General features: G+C 37.6%; 2 protein-coding genes across 2 annotated transcripts in view; both read left to right on the forward strand.

Moving 5' to 3' along the window:
• LOC127414579 (protein Largen-like) overlaps positions 1-1248 on the forward strand; it is a 16267-nt gene extending 15019 nt beyond the window's left edge. The window contains exon 3 of the mRNA XM_051652708.1: positions 747-1248. The gene's annotated coding sequence lies outside the window, so the exon portion shown is untranslated. The remainder of the gene's footprint in view (positions 1-746) is intronic.
• Positions 1-15387, forward strand: part of LOC127414575 (protein-lysine 6-oxidase-like) — a 134796-nt gene that overhangs the window by 77502 nt on the left and 41907 nt on the right. The gene's annotated exons all lie outside the window — the stretch shown is intronic.

Below are 15387 nucleotides of genomic sequence, written 5' to 3' on the forward strand. Positions count from 1 at the left end.
TTATATATATATATATTTTTATTATTTTTTTTAACTTATTTTAAGTCTTATGAGTCTTAAGTGCACATAAAACATCAACAGTTCTTGGTTTATATTTAATTAATTCAGTCACTTCTCCGACTGATTCATAAATGTTTTTGATTCACTGAAAAGAGCCGACTCGGAAGATTCATTTGTTCGGGAATTGGACAACACTGGTCATACTTTAGATTCAATTACGGAGTTGTAGCACCACAGAATATCAGTGCAGGAAACATGTCGATTAATCCTGATCATACGAGAAAGAGAGAGAGAGAGAGAGAGAGAGAGAGGAAATACATCATTTACAAAACTGATACAATGAAAGAAAGAACAGCGTTTAATCATGTTCTACTGTCAGTAGCTGAAAGAAATGATGTAAACTGAACATATTCAGTAAATGTTCCTCTCATCTGGAGTAAATCACAAGATTAACAGAGATTATAATGCACAGTTTTACACAGAGGGAAGAAATAAATCCTCTAAAGTTTCATCCTACACACCAGCATCTCATTTCTGAATTATTTACATGTGAAATACAGTCACCATATATGATTTCAGATGATGTTCAGTCAGTTCATTTGCAGCTGACACACCACATCATCACTTATTTAAAATATTATCCACATTTCATGGTTTACATCTCAGTACGTCCCAGTTGTTCATGTGTCGTATTGAGGTTTAATTTGATGTATTCAGCTGAATGTGTTTCTCTTGTTTCCCTGCAGGTCTGTGGTACAATCGTCTTGAGTTGGTCATGTGACTCACAGTATGTGACAGAAACCCCTCGAGCCGCTCGCATCATTAACAGTCACAAGCCCCCGACGGCCACATCTCACAGATAAAACATTGCAGAAAGTGGCTTTCTACTGCAGAAGAAATTATAGTCTTATTCTCTCTGTTTCACTGGGACAAAAGTTATTTCAATGAGGAAAAACCCATAATCCTTCAAACAGGATTAAACGTTTTGATCGGCGCTTCAGTCTGTCATATAATGTTGCTGCTAGCCAAGTTAAACCAAATAAATCTAAATAATGAAGCAGATAACATGTAAAACATTTATTCACTTGAAGTGGGTAATAAAGTGTAATTCAGATCACGTATATCCAGTACTGACTTGTTCAGCTGAGGACACGTTTGTAAAGATATTTTATGTTTTGTAAAGAAAACCTTCAAAGAGCATATTTTTGATATTCTATGAGATCATTTTAAAGATGTCAACATTTTTGTCAAGGTAGGATACAATGGACAATGTATTCATGTACCAATAAAAAACATGAAATAATCTACAGTAAACATGCCTTTATTAAAGAATGGACAAGCTGTGTTAAAGGGACAGGTCACCCAAAAATAAAAACAGTGTCATCATTTGCTCACCCTCATGTTGTTACAAACACATATGACTTTATTTGCAGGAATGATTCAGTCACCATTCACTTTCATTGTCGTTCTATTCCATACAATGAAATATGGGTAGGCGATATGACGATATATATATCGTGGCAATGATATAAAGTTACATTTGACTATATCGTGTATATCACGACAAGGTTTTTTGAGTATATGTGCTCCAGAAACAGGAGAGCACAGAGCGGGATCACTCACGCCAGAGTTTCCGCTAAGAAAGTTTGGTGCCGTCCAGCGTGTCCGGGAATAATAAAGTTTGCCAGACAAATTGTAAAAAACCAGGTCATCTAATTTCGCTGTTTATTTTGCACTATTTTTAACGTGATGGACTATGCATAATAATGCAATATAATAATGACACACAATCAAGTCAAATGAGCGATAAAAGTTTGTTCATTATAGCTAAACAAACAAAACAAACGCCCATCATGGAATTGGAATCTAATTCAAAAACACTTTCAACAGGGTGCAAAGCAAAAAACTATAGCTTTGAATTCACAAAGAAATATTAAAATAACAAATAGGTTATATCATATCATTTCTCACTTTGACTGATATACTTGGCTCTTTTTATTATGACTATTTCCTGTTTCCGATTTTTCATAGCGACACAAAAGCGTGCGTGAAGTCAAACATGTCCAGTGTTTCTCTACAGTTTGATTCACATAATCCCGTGGTGTCGATGGCAGTGCAAGGCTGTTTTAATGTGATTCTGAATTGAGAAGCTTCTGTGGGCACGTGAGACGCGGGAATAAGGCAGTAACGCGGGGTGCTTTTGCCAATGTGTGGGACGCAACACGGTGCATTCGCAGATTAGGAAATCACAAGCTTCGGGAAAGCTGGGATGGGCATCACGATGTACACTCGTGGCATGAACTGAAGAGGTTGCTGACGCTTCATGTTAATATTTTCACCGGACATTGTGTCCGACAATGTTTGAATTTGTCAGACATTTGGATATTTTAATGGTCAAAAAACGGTAATTACCGGCTAACGGAAACCCCGACTCACGCTACTCAGTCTGGCTTCTCTCGATATTGCGGCGCAGACCACAAAACTTACATGACCCATTAGATTTATTTATATTTTACCATACAGTGCTATGGAGGAAGTCAAACATCGTCTACATCAGACATGTGCAACTTACGGCCCGCGGGCTGGATCCGGCCCTCCACGTGGTTTAATCTGGCCCGTGGCTCATTTATCCTAAAAGCTTTTTTTCATTGGATATTTCAGTTATCTTGCATTGGAACCTAACAGGGTTGCTAGATAAGAGATGCAAACCCCCCAATTAGAGATTTATACTTATGCAAATTGGAAATATTCTGCCTAATGTTATACTTATGTTGTGCACTCTGGCAACCATCCATAGCAGTGTGCTCTTTCTAGCTGCTATAAACTTAGCGATCTCTAGTGCGATATTCTGCTCAAGGAAAAGTGTTATACGGCCATTCTGTCTCCATTCTAGAGGCTGATTGTGCTGTTTGGTGCTACTAAGTTTGCGAGCAAAACTTTTCAGTGATGAGCTTTAATCAAATATAAACACATCTCAGCATCATTGACATGTGAGCAAACGCAAGCGAGAGATGAATATGTTTTTTTTTTTTTATTTGTGCATTTATTCCGTTTTTTAATGCCTGATCAGGGCCGTAACCATCACTGACATTGAGCGGGACATGTCCCTCCAATATTCATAATAGTGGTCTACTGATATGGGGTTTTTCCATGGTTTATTATTAAATTATTACATCCCCCCCCCTCCAATCCTGAATGTGTGGTTACATCCTTGTGCCTGATAGAAAAGTATCTACTTTTGTAGAGCAATAGAATACTTTAGGCAATTGAAGATTAGTCCCATTAGTCACATATACACTTCAGAAAATTTCAGAAAAAACAAATAAATCTGAAATATTGTATCTGAAAAGGAATACAATGCACTACTTAAAGCCCGATGTGGCCCCTTTACCAAAATATTTACCCACCCCTGGTCTACATCAATCCGGATACATTTGAAAACAGCATTTTTTTTAAATGGTCTTCTTCCACACTGCTGTTTTCAAGCGTTTTCCAAAAGTTGCTTGTCCACAATAGCCTAGTTTCCATCCACTTTTCGCGCTATTTTGTTGTCGACAAAGTGAAAATGCGTAAAAAAAAGTTAGGGAAATTTGCTGTCTTCTGCCTGTTTCCATTCAAATGACCTTTTATCGATAAAAATGGTGTGCGTGATGACGTCATGCCTAAAAATACACTTTGTTGCTTAAGTTTAAATTTCGGTTTATCACAAAAGAAATCTGCCCTTAAGCCATTTCCATACAGAAACGTGTGTTTATCGCTAATTCGCCTCCCAGATGTCTCTAATTATTTTCCTCTGAGGTTTTGGTAAAATGGGGACAATATTGAGACAATTCATTGAAATTAGACTTAATGTCATTTTAATTTCACAAATAAATGCAATCAGAAGAGGAGGAATTGCAATGAAAATGGAGCAGTTGCCCTTCTGATAGGACTGTAATATTGGTCCTGATGTTGCGCCTATCGCAGGTTGCCACCAGTTTTGACCCGAAAGTGAATTGTCATGGCCCTGTTCAAGCTGGCAACCTGCACCAAGTAGTGGAGGAAACTTTCAGTCTTAGTATAAGGAGCATCCATCCATGTATATATGCTGTGTGCACAGATATTAAAGAAACATTGATGTGATGTAATATCAGAATTTATGATACATTCCTGATATTCAATAGGATATTTTGAACAATCATCTAATCTAAAGTATCGGCATCACAACTGCATTATGTCCTGCATATTTCTCCAGCAACATTTAACGACCAACTGAACTTGATTATCATCTAAAATTAATTTTAGCGTCATAATGCAATTTACATTTTCTGAAGAAGCTCAGCAAATGTGATCCGAGGTAAAGAGGGTCCGATTTAAAATATTTAAAAGTTTTAAAATGTTCAAAAGCTGGTTTTCTGAAAGTGTACTCAGCATTGGACAAATAGTTCTGATAGTTTATAGTCTTGAAAAAAGTCTAGAACATTCTGAGAGTCATTCAGATGACTTTATTCATCTACAGAACAGGATATGGCTAATTTAAATTTGTGTTAAGAAAAGGCAATTATATATTATTTTTCGTTTGGTAATTTTTTAATTTAATGATTTATTCGTTTGGTAATTTATTTAATTTAATACATTAAATTAGTATTTTTTCAGAAGTATAAACAATTATTTAATGAAATTGGGCTATATGTTCGTGTTCCAAAAAAACACACTAATGCTTTTCTCCTAGTTTTGTGTATTTATTTTTAATATAAAACATCTTTGTGCGCAGAAATGATGTTTTTTGTATTGTGGGCTAATTCACTGACTGCCTTCTATTATTTTGAATGGTGTGAAAAAGCAACTTTAATAAATAAATGGATGGATACAATGATTAAATTAATTGCAAACAGTGGCCATTCATTTGTTCTCCTTGCACTTGTCAATGACCGGTGCATGATACGAGATATTTGTGTTGGCACTCCTGGAAGTGTCATGACGCAGATGTGTTTGCAGCATCAGATCTGTGCAGGTATGCCATTAAGACCAATCAACAGTGCGAGTAATGCTTCACATACAATAAATTGGCTTTCAAGGATGTATACCGTCGTCATGATTAACAGGCTAACGACTGGGGTAAACTCTGTCATGTGACACTATATTTTTGCGTTAATGCCAATTTTCTCAACAGAAAGTGTTTCCAAACCAGTTTTTCACAACATTTGAAGTATCAACATAGAGTTTATGTGGTAGAGTTAAACAGAAAAATATTATGTCGACACGAGAAATTTTATCGATAATTTGCGTTTCCGTCAGCTATATCGGTAAACTTTTTGATGCGCTACAACTTTTGTCGCAAAACAAACCCTTGGATGGAAACCTAGTTACTGACATGTTTGAAAAATCTTAAATCCTCTTACTGCGCATGCAAAAAATCGCCGTTGCATGTACGGTCTGAAATGCAGTTGTCCTCGTGTTCCGTCGCCGTACAGCAATCAAAGTGAATATCAGGCACAATAACGCCGCTACAACATGGGCCGCCAACTTGATTGTTTTGGTTGAATGGATCACATGACTGCATCACATGACAACAAATACATCATAGTTTTCAGATATTTCTGTTTTCCCTGTCCACACTACAACACGAAGATGGAATTTTCAAATGTATTCACTTGGGAACGCCGCCTCAGTATGGACTGAAGGCCGAAACTTATTAAAAAGCGAAAACATATTAATGTGGACGTGGCTTTAAATGGTTCGACAGCCCGACATTCTAACCACCACTCATGTCATGCGCCAAAATAAAGCGTTTTAATCTAAACATCATCACCTTTACTAAAATTCTGTTCAATGATGTTTGATATTAGGAAACAAACCGGCCATGTTTGCCTACAGATATTCATATATTCTCTATAGAGATGACTTCAATCATTAAGAGCCTATTTTCATTGGATATTTTATAACTTATGTATTATTCTCTTTGTTGCATTGATTTGAGAATATATGCTGAGTTTCTTGAGGAACGTTTATAATAATAATAATAATCAACAGAAATCGGGCATATTGTGAAATTTAGCATTATGGTAAGGCTGATTTAAAAACGAGTTGAGTTCTTTTTTTCCCCCTTTGACTATGTTTGTCAAGTTCCAAATAAAGAGAGAATTATAAAAAAGGAAGTAGATTTAATTTATGAAGTATTTAATTCACTGACTGGATTATCCAAAAATAGACATTACAGTATGGTTATTTTTTTTATTTTCTTCCCAATGCGCTTTAAGTCCTCATGGTGGCGTAGTGACTCGCCTCAATCCGGGTGGCAGAGGATGAATCTCAGTTGCCTCCGCGTCTGAGACCGTCAGTCCACGCATCTTATCACGTGGCTTGTTGAGCACGTTACCACGGAGACGTAGCGCGTGTGGAGGCTTCACGCTATTCTCCACAGCATCCACGCACAACTCACCACACGCCCCACCGAGAGCGAGAACCACATTATAGTGACCACGAGGAGGTTACCCCATGTGACTCTACCCTCCCTAGCAACCGGGCCAATTTGGTTGCTTAGGAGACCTGGTTGGAGTCATTCAGCACACCCTGGATTCAAACTCGCGACTCCAGGTGTGATAGTCAGAGTCAATACTCACTGAGCTACTCAGGCCCCCAAAAAAGTCATACACTAATAAGTGGTGGTAGACTTTTCATTTTTGGGCAAACTAGGTGATTCTGTATATAAAAACAATCTTACACAGTTTCCTAACCAGATGCGACACTATAAAGTGACAAGCGAAAAGAGCAATCTCGTACATGTAAATCTGAGTTTTTGTCCTAACCAACTGCAACAAGAGACAGGACACAGGACTACAATCCCATGATGCATTGCAAATGACGTAATCAAATTAAAAACAAAGATGGAAAGATATAAAACTATTAATTTAATTTGCTTGTCAGATCACGTCTGGTAGGACAGTGTAATGGTTTTATGTACGCTGAAAAAAGTCATCTTTATTTTAACATGTCTGTGGTCTGTCACTGAGCATCTTTAAAGTCTCTCTAGCAAGTCAGTCCACTGTCAGTCATCTCTGGAACACTCTCGGGAGGTTATTTCCAGTCATGCCAGTGCAGCTCCAATCTACTTTAATGGGGAAAGACCAAAATCTCCTAAACAGTCGGACAAGATTATGATCAAAGAACATTTTTCAAATCAGCAGTAAAATCTGACAACAATAAAACACAATTTTCCCAGCTTGTATAGCTAATGTGCATGTGTGTTCTAGAGTTGATTGACAAGTGATGTCTGTATCTAAAAGGTGATTGGCTCTTTTACCTGTAAGGCGGGACTTCCTTTCTACATCCGTTGAACGTTGGGCGTTTAGAGCTCCATGGTTGAGCGTTCCAATTTCTCCCATTAATTTCAGTAGAAGTGGCCCGTCTCTGCTATATAATCTCTGGCATCTATGAATATGAGAAGTTTATTTTCAACCATCACTGATACCATGACAACTACAGGGTTATTTTAGGAAAAGTAATTTAAAGATAGAAGTCAAACCACATAGTTTAATGAACTGCAGAGACTCTTGAATTCGGTCTCTGTCAGTTAAACCAACTTAATAATATTTGCTAATTGATAAACACATGAATCTGCTCATACAATGAGATCAATGATGAAAACAGGACACAAGGGGGCAACCTGTTCTCGTTAGTGTTGATTAACTTACTGGAAACATCACTAGTATTGTTGCTCACAGTGATTTGATCAAAACTTTAACTCGAAGTATTAAACGCTGAGTGTGTAAGTGGTCCTGTTCCAGACATGAATGATCGCTCAAACCATGTGTGTTATTGAGAGATGTGCTGTTACTTTACTAACAGATCACACTTACTATTTTCACCTGAACAAACCCCATAGACTTACATTGAAGAAGGGACTCCAGTCAGAATATCACAGAGACTTGAGGGTGCAGGACACTTTTTACTTGGACCAGTAGACAACCACCCAATACAAGTTAACAACCACCTGGTCATAGAATCATGTTACAATAACTACATTTTTGCTAAATGATTTTTATGTGTCCTGTTGTACGTAACACATCAATTTCCTGATGGAATGAACACTAGAGGCGCTACAACAACAATGACTTTTATCACGAGTAAAACAGCAGATTATCAGTTCATAAACACTTAATTTTCACTCTGTTCCTCACACAGTTCTATCTTATGACATCTAAACACTTTTACTATAGCACATGACTCATTTTAACATTTGCATTACATAATCAGCTACATTTACAAGCTTGTTTAAATGTGATTTAATTGCGCGGTGGCTCGACTGATAGAGCGTTGCATATGCGATACAACAGACCGGGGTACGAGTCCTGAAGAGCACGCGAGTCCACACGTGAGTCAAAAGTGTCATAGAAGCACCCCATAATAACGTGTTTGCTTCAGAAATTGTGTTTTTCATCTCACGTTTGCTTTTTCTGACACTATCGATTAGGTTTAGGTTTAAGGTTTGGGGTAGGGCGATCGGTTTTGTTGATTTAAATCTCAAAAGAACATTAACCTTAAAAACCTCATCTGTTCAGGACAACATTTCACTCGCTTTTAGCGCCACACAGTGGACATTTCACCTCAGAACTGCCCTGAGACGTGTAATGAACCACTTCCTTTTATTTGACGAAAAACATTCCCAAAGTCACGCAATGTTCGTTGCATGAGAGAAGGCACTCATGAATTGTGATGTCAGAGCACCCAGCCCCTTGAGACACAGAGAAAGATTAAAAATAAAAAATAAAAAGAAGCTTTGAAGAAAGTTCGTAATGTTGTTGGTTTTGTGAATTGTTTTCTGAGGTTTGCTACCAAACCTTGCTGTTGAGCAGATGGATGAATTCAATAGAATTCATAATTAATATTTACTCAGATTACATTACTTTTATTATAATTATTACCAGGGTTGGGGAGTAACGGAATACATGTAACGGGAATACGTATTTAAAATACAAAATATAAGTAACTTCCACTACAGTTAAAATTTAAATCATTAGTAATTAGAGTACAGTTACATTCAAAAAGTATTTTGATAATTGAAGAGATTACTTTGCATTTTATTGTCATTTGTTTCATTTAATATTTAGTCCTTTCAGATGGAAACATTTATACATATAAATGATGTGATCCAAAGAGCATTTGAACAGCGGTGAAACACTTTCTTATGATGTGTTACATTCATACGAGCAGACAGAGAAGTACGTTTGAAGTAAGTTTGGAGCAGAAGAAATAGAAATAAACCTTGTGTAAATTGTCAGCTTTACGCTAAGCTAAAATGCTATTTCTAGCCATTTTACATGCACATGTTACCAGACACGATCATAATTTTTATATCAAGAAATTCACGTTGGATCATTATTTCTTTTTTTCTAGTAAGATCTTTGATATTAAGGCAAAAATCTTATTTTTGATAATAATTTTTATATTGTTTTCCTGTAAAAATATCTACAAATCCTTAAAACAAGATCAATTTGATTTATCTTGTTTTAGAAACAACATACATTTCTGTTTTTCAGAGAATGTATTTTTAACATGTGTATTTTGTCTTACTGTACTGACAGAGTTTTTATAGTCAAAACAAGTGAAAAAAATCTACCAGTGCTGAAGAAGTAATCCAAAGTATTTAGATTACATTACTGACCTTGAGTAATCTAACAGAATACATTACAAATTACATTTTACAGCATGTATTCTGTAATCTGTAGTGGAATACATTTCAAAAGTAACCTTCCCAACCCTGATTATAACTTCTAGTTTTATAGTTATTATTATAATTAATAGTTGCCAAAAACAACAACAATAATAATTCAGCAAATAGGGAGTACAAATTCATAGCTATGATTTAAATATGAAGGCAAGTGTAGAAATATATATATATATCTGCAATGTGAATGATAATTTTTGACTTCATACCTGTCCAATCTGTAGAAGTAGCAGGCGTTTAGAATAAAGTTTAGTCAGTGTTTCTCACTTCGTGCTCATAGTTTTGAGTGAATAAATCACATTCAGTCGGGCGATCACATACGGTCTAGTCACACAAATATTTCAACATATCTGAAGCTCAAATCAGATCTGAAATTTCGCCTCTGCAGATGGTCAGAACTCAACATTTATCCATTTATCGGATGCAGTGAAAAGGTCGCAAAAATGTAACGAGTACTTTTCAAGTTTGAATAAGATTGTAGTAAAAAGTACTATTTTTTCTTTGGAAATGTAATTAAGTGAAAGTACAAGTATTCTGTTTAAATTGCACTTGAGTAAAGAACAAATCCCAAACAATAATACTTAAGTATTTTTACTCAGTTACTTTACACCCCTGTTAGTTAGTCAGTGTTATTAGGTTAGTGCACAGACTGTGGGCGTGCCGTCTGAGGCTGAGACTAACAACCACCAAACAACATCAATGAAACCACCCAAAAATGCATATGTCTTTGTGCTTAACAGTGAGTTTTGCACAGTTAAACACCACCACATATGGAAGTATATTAATGACAAAAGCACACTGAAATAAACAGTGCATTAACAGTACTTGTGTTTTTTGGGGGATGCAATTTGTATGTGGTTGTATATTTAAGCTGTGAATATTTCAATTAAAAAACATTTTGCACAAAATGTAATCATTAAAAAAAATCAGTAATAAATATTCACCTTCCAAAGTTCAGTTTCTAAATACTACGTTTTTTTTTTAAATTTTGTATCTTTATTATTCGACAGGTAATATTCAGTCCATTATATTTTGCCTTGCAAATTCACCCCTCAAACTGAATTGGTTAAAATGAACCATTTTCATGGACAGTGAGGATGCAATTCCGCCTTATTTAGCAGAGTAAATCTGGCTAACTCTAATATATTTTAATTTGATGAATTAATTAGTGTACATTTGAATGAATATGTTTTAAAAACAAGTTACCACAGCTGCGATGAGGTTTCTAATACAGCTGCTGAAGGAGTGACAGTAAATTTGGTCTGTTTCTCTCTTCTGACTGCTGTAATCCATTGCTCTCTATTTTCTCCTGGCTGACGTTTTCAGACGGTCCCTAAACACACCTTCTACAGTTTTAGCACAATATGTGGGTTTATCAGACGGTCCCTTACCACTGTAGACTAAAGCTTCCAGTGAATATCAAGGTTAAATGAATGATCTTGTACAATTTCGACGTGACACCATCTGACCAGCTTAAATATTGTTTATATTACTTAAATATTAAGTATTAATTCAATACGAGATGCATCTATTTCAACTATTTTTCCAGACAGGTAGCAACACAAGTTATCAAAGTTAACCAACAACATTGTCTTCATAAAATGTAAAAATCTCCTTCTCATTGCAAGTGAAGGCAGCAGAGACTGATGGTAAGTCACTTCTTATGATACTCAGTGACACTCTTTAACTTTATTATATATATAGAACTGACGAAATTTTATTTGTGAATGTGAAATGTGAATGGCTTGACTATCATAGCAAACGCTAGAAATGCAATTTTTTGCTAGGACCAGGAGAGGACATTCATGTTATTGCAGCTGAAAGAGCTCAACATTTTGAAATTCATGGAGGAGCGCAAAACGAGGAATGGCGAAACTTTTAAAAAAGTTGCACAAAGGTTAAAGGAAGCTGGCTTTATTCAAAGCCCCGAGCAGATCCGTGTGCGATGGAAGCAGCTCAAACAAACTTATTACAGGGCAAAGATGAATGGAAAGAGCGGTAGCGATCAGGTTATGTGCCCACACGCGGAGATTCTGGAAGAGCTTTTAGGCCACCGACCCCTGTCCACAGCCACCCAGAATGGCGTAGACATTGGCTTTAAGAGTGCTGCAGACAACACTTCACTCCTCTTCTTCAGGTGAGTTGCACTGTTTTAAAACTTTTCTCCCAAATTTGGAATGCCCAATTCCCACTACTTAGTAGATCCTCGTGGTGGTGTGGTTACTCACCTCAATCCGGGTGGTGGAGGACAAGTCTCAGTTGCCTCCGCTTCTGAGACCGTCAATCCGCGCATCTTATCATGTGACTCGTTGTGCATGACACCGCGGAGACTCACAGCATGTGGAGGCTCATGCTACTCTCCACGATCCATGCACAACTTACCACACACCCCATTGAGAGCGAGAACCACTAATCGTGACCACGAGGAGGTTACCCCATGTGACTCTACCCTCCCTAGCAACCGGGCCAATTTGGTTGCTTAGGAGACCTGGCTGGAGTCACTGGAGTCACAGGTTTTGATTGAAAAGCTAATTTGTAATTAAAATTGTTCTTAACTGTTAATTAACAGTATGCAGAACTTTGAAGCTCCAAAAAGCACATAAAGGCAGCATAAAAGTAATCCATAAGACTCCAGTGGTTTAATCCATGTCTTCAGAAGTGATATGATCAGTGTAGGTGAGAAACAGATCAATATTTAAGTCTTATTTAACTTTTATTTAACATAATATTTAACTTTTTTTTACTATTAATTCTCCTCCCTGCCCACTAGGTTACGATATGCACGAAAAATGCAAATCGCTGAAAACAAAAGAATGTGAAAGTGAAGATGTATAGTAGAAAAGGACTTCAATATGGGTCTTTTTCTCACCCAAAACCAAATGGATCACTTCTGAAGACATGGATTAAACCACTGGAGTCTTAAGGATTGCTTTCATGCTGCCTTTATGTGCTTTATGGAGCTTCAAAGTTCTGGTCACCATTCACTTGCATTGTATGAACCTACAGAGCTGAAATATTCTTCTAAAAATCTTCATTTGTGTTCTGCAGAAGAAAGAAAGTCATACACATCTGGGATGGCTTGAGGGTGAGTAAATGATGACAGAATTTTCATTTTTGGGGTGAACTGCACCTTTAACTAAGACCAGTGGTGTGCTTTTAAAGGTTGAAAAGTTATTTTTGTACAGTAACCTTTGTTTCTTCTCCAGAAAGCATACAAGACCATGTGCAGCCAGGCAGCGGTTCTGATGACCCAGCAGCTTCAGTTGAGTTAGAGTGCGATTCTTTTTCAGAAAACACACCACCGGAGAGGACTGGCACCCCTTGACCCAGTACTTCAACCATCTTTCCTTTTCCTGGTTAGTTCTCTAAACATATTTTCTGTTTGATAACTATTGGAGAGCTGTATGTTAGTCAGTTAGTACGCTAACTGTGTTGTTCCTTCACGTACTTCGGTAGGGGTCAGTAGTCCTATTGCGGGAAGGAGGAGACAACAGAAAACTGCAGAAATGGAAAGTTGTTTTTGAAAGAATGCTCCAGATGCAGAATTCCTGGATTGCTGCACAGTGCCAGCAGAGTCAGGAGAGGGAGGAGCGCCTTGTGAGCAGTATCATGGAAAGTAATAACAGGATAGTTTCTACATTGATGTAGGGTATCCGCAGCCTGCAGCCTAACCCCTGCTGCAACATCCCAGCCACGTCCTCCCAGCCGTGCCGGGAACGAGTATGGTGATGGTTGTACATAACCAGGTCTACCATTATCTGTAATGAGACTGTTTGTCGTTATAAAGCAGTTTTGCATATAGTGCACTTTTTTATGCACTACTGAAATTCAAACAAAAAGTGCAATGCAGTATTGCTCATTCATACATTGAGAGAGATTTTGTGTTTTTTGATTTCTTGTTTTTTTTTTGTGTATTCATACTAAATTGTTTTAGATCTTCAAACAAGATATGACATCAAAGGCAACCTGAGTAAACACAAAATACAGTTTTCAAATATATATATATTATTGAAGCAAAAAAGTTATCCAACATCTATATCACCCATGTGAAAAACTAAGTGCCCCCTTAAACTCAATAGCTGGTTGTGCCACCTTTTGCAGCAACAACTGCAACCAAACGCTTCTGATAACTGGAGATCAGTCTTTCACAACACTGTGGGGGAATTTTGGCCCGCTCTTCTTTGCAGAACTGCTTTAGTTCAGACACACTGGAGAGTTTACGAGCATAAACTGCCCGTTTAAGGTCCTGCCACAGCATCTCAATCAGGACTTTGACTAGGCCACTCCAAAACTTTAATTTTACTTCTTTTGAGTCATTCAGAGGTGGACTTACTTCTATGCTTTGGATCATTGTTTTGCTGCATAATCCAGTTGCGCTTGAGCTTCATCTCACGGACTGATGACCGGACGTTCTCCTTTAGGATTTTCTGGTCGAGAGCAGAATTCATGTTTCCCTCAATTATTGCAAGTCGCCCTGAAGCCGCAAAGTATCCCCACATCATCACACTACCACCACCATGCTTGACCGTAGGTATGATGTTCTTTTTGTGGGATTCTGTTTTTCATTTACGCCAGAAGTAACGGGACCCCCTGTCTTCCAAACAGTTCCACTTTCGACTCATCAGTCCACAGAACATTCTCCCAAAAGCACTGAGGATCATCAAGGTGTCTTTATGTTCTTCTGGGTTAGCAGTGGTTTTCACCTCGCCACTCTTCCATGGATGGCATTTTTGCCCAGTGTCTTTCTGATAGTGGAGTCATGAACAGTGACATTTACTGATGCGAGAGAGGTCTACGGTTACTTGGATGTTGTCCTTGGCTTTTTTGTGACGTCCAGGATGAGTCATCGCTGTGCTCTTGGAAGAATTTTGGAAGGACGGCCACTTCTGGGAAGGTTCACTACTGTGCCACGTGTTCTCCATTTGGAGATAATGGCTCTCACTGTGGTTCTTTGGAGTCCCAGAGCCTTTGAAATATCTTTGTAACCCTTCCCAGACTGATGTATTTCAATCATTCCTCATCATTTCTGGAATTTCTTTCGACCTTGGCATAGTGTGATACTGGGCGAGACCTTTTAGCCATCTTCATGCTGCTGAAAAAGTTGTATTTAGGTGTTGATTTGATTGAACAGGGCTGGCAGTAATCAGGTCTGGGTGTGTCTAGTCCAGCTGAACCCCATTATGAATGCAGTTTCAATCCGATCACCTTCGGAGGTGAGACACATTCCATTCGAAACTCAGTCAAGTGTAAATGCATCTGTCTGTTCAAGCCACATACTGTATGTACATTTTACTGTGCCCTAATAAAGCTTCATCAGGATAGGGAGAATGGGAACAAATCGGCAACAACCAAGTATTTGCATAAAACTCGTGTTACGCAATAAATAATAACAAAATAAGAAACAGACGCACGTTGCAGGAGAGACAGATCTTTTTCTTCATTTATTTAATGCAGATCACTGACAAAACTGAAACTAAACACTGATAATGAGCGCAGCTGACACGCACCTATGACAAGGATCTATATCCGTTTGGAAAAATCACATTTATGTGGCCAAATGTAAATGGAATGTGTTTATTCAGTCGGATGGCAATCCGATCAGTAAAAACTCATGAAGTGACCAAGTTTAAATCCCCCCTCAAATGTCTATTTTTGTTTAGATAAAAATATTTGTAACAAAA

The sequence above is a fragment of the Myxocyprinus asiaticus genome, chromosome 24 (assembly GCF_019703515.2).
Source record: "Myxocyprinus asiaticus isolate MX2 ecotype Aquarium Trade chromosome 24, UBuf_Myxa_2, whole genome shotgun sequence".
NCBI classification, from domain to species: Eukaryota; Metazoa; Chordata; class Actinopteri; order Cypriniformes; family Catostomidae; genus Myxocyprinus; species Myxocyprinus asiaticus.